Source organism: Octodon degus, unplaced genomic scaffold (genome assembly GCF_000260255.1).
Source record: "Octodon degus isolate 3935 unplaced genomic scaffold, OctDeg1.0 scaffold03159, whole genome shotgun sequence".
Classification (NCBI taxonomy): domain Eukaryota; kingdom Metazoa; phylum Chordata; class Mammalia; order Rodentia; family Octodontidae; genus Octodon; species Octodon degus.
In genome coordinates, this window is record NW_004527735.1 from 1 (window position 1) to 2,452 (window position 2,452).

At 41.3% G+C, this 2,452-nt stretch overlaps 1 pseudogene; it reads right to left on the reverse strand.

The window, feature by feature from the left end:
• Positions 1-428: 428 nt before the first annotated feature.
• Positions 429-1,311, reverse strand: LOC101572026 (annotated as a pseudogene).
• Between the last annotated feature and the right edge of the window lie 1,141 nt (positions 1,312-2,452).

Sequence of the window (2,452 nt, forward strand, 5' to 3'; positions counted from 1 at the left end):
AAAAAAAAACATCAATCTTACCAGTCATAAGATAAATACAAATCAAAACAAACGTTCACTATTTTTCATTTAGAATCTTTCTTATTACACTGTAAAGGCCAAAATGTAAGGGAAAGAATGTTTATCAACTACTGACAAATCGATAAGCCACACCTGTAAGAATATCTGCAGTTTAATTTAAAGTTTTTAACTGTTTTTTTTTTTTAATACTGGAGATCAAGCCCAAAACCTTTACACTAACCTACCTTCCCAGCCTTTTAAAATTTAATTTAATTTAATTATTTTACTTTACACACACACACACACACACACACACACACACACACACACACATATATCAAAGTAGAGTAACACTTTTTGAAATGTTTATTATACATGCAATGTTCATAGAAAATCATAACCTGGCAAAGAATCCCAATTAGACTAAATTATGTTCTGCTCTGAGCTGGTAACTGCCACAGCCACAGCCACATTAAAACAGCAGCTCTCTTCTCCTTGTAGATCGCCATCATTTTCTTGATTTCTTGATTTCCCTGGATTCAGTCCCTTGGGGCAGGTCTGTGAGCAGTTCACACTGGTGTGGCAGCGGTACAGCGAGAAGGGGTCCTGCAGCTTGGCCAGGCGCTCCTCTGTGAAGTCATCCCTGGAGTCGATCATCCAGCGGTACGCCTGCATGAGGACCGCAGGCCCCAGGTAATTGTCTCCTTCCACCAGTAGCTTGGGGCACCTCCTGCTGCAGCAGGCGCAGAGGATGCACTCATACAGCCTGTCCAGTTTCTCAAGGTCTTCTATGGACTGCTGATACTGCTGCTTGCCTTCCTGGGATTCATCCTTCTTCATATAGGGCTCACTGGATTTGCACTGGACATAGAAGTTGTTCATATCGGGAACGAGATCCTTGATCATGTACGTGTGTGGCAGGGGCTAGATTTTGGAGACTGTAAAGGTTGGTGTCGATCCAGAGCATGCAGGTCAGGGTGTTGCCTCGCTTGATGTTCATTGCACATGAACCACAGATGCCTTCTCTGCATGATCTCCGGAAGGTCAGGGTGGAGGCCACCTCATTCTTGATCTTGGTTAAAGCATCCAACACTATGGGACCACATTTATTGAGATCATCTTCGTAAGTCTGCATACGAGATTCATCTCCAGTCTTGTGTGGGTCCCATCTGTAGATGGCAAAAACTGCAGTGAGATTTGGGGAGCTCTGACTGCAGCCGTCAGGGCCCCTCAGGAGGCCTGCAGGCAGACTCTGCCAAGAAATGCAGCTGGGAGCTGTCGGTTCAAGGAGACCTCAACCACTGCTTCCATCTTGGCCACTGACGTCACCCCAACCCCAACCCCTAACTTTGAGTTCACTCTAGACCCACTTCCCTTCCAACACCTTTACTTTATATTTTGAATTTACAGTCTTCTTGTCTAAAGTTCTCACAGTCTCGAAATAAAACTGAAGGATTTTGACAAACCAATTCCAGCCCTTATGACTCCCTAAAGAAATTACTAATCATATATACAAAGATATAGATATTTTTTTTTAATTTTGTTGAGAAACAAATAGCAATGAGACAGTTTCAAATCAAATTGGTAGGGCAGTTTCAATAATTAACACATTGCATACATTCTTCCTACTGGTCAATTGCTGTAGAAGATGCAGACATGATATTCTATTTTCAAGCACTATAGAACAAATCACTCTATTCATTAAGAGAATGTAACTATATATCTATCCTAACCACTTTGAATACACAGATACAAAACGGACATTCATCTGTATCCCCTTTTTTTGTTAAGTTCTGTGATTTGAATATTATAGGTGTGTAAACTCAGCAAAATATTCCAAAAAGAGTCCAGTAGCCCATAATAGTATTGGGTCTTCTGCTTGACTGGCAATGTCAGAAATTGTTGACCTAGTCCCCTACAGCTCAACATAACAGCATGGCTTTACTTCTTATATATCATTTTTATACTTTGCTGCTGAATGGCTAAGACCAACGTAAAGCAGGACCTATGCAACAAGAGTTGTAGCTTTTGGGTCTGATAAGGTCAGTGAAATCTCCTCAGAATTTATCCTGAGATCCTCTACCTCAGATTGTAGAACCTTTGTCACTGTCAGCCATGTGGATGAGTCATGGCCATTGCTTGGCCAATGTGCTCTCTGTGAAAGTCTGAAAGAATGTTTTCTCTCCATCTGACTCTCCTTAGACACACTCTACATCATTGATCACTTTCCTCTTTGGCCCCATAATCTCCTTGATCAGAAAATTTGGGACACTATCGAGTTACATGATGTAAAAGTACAGGTTCTCATATGTTCTGAGTCTTAATTGACATTGGAAGGCTAGGGTCAAAATGTTGGCTGTCCTTGTGGCCCTCCTTTTTCTCTAATTTTGTCTGTAAACTTAGGTTGTTAACCATCCAGAAGACAAGCTTATTGTTATCACCATACAACTTA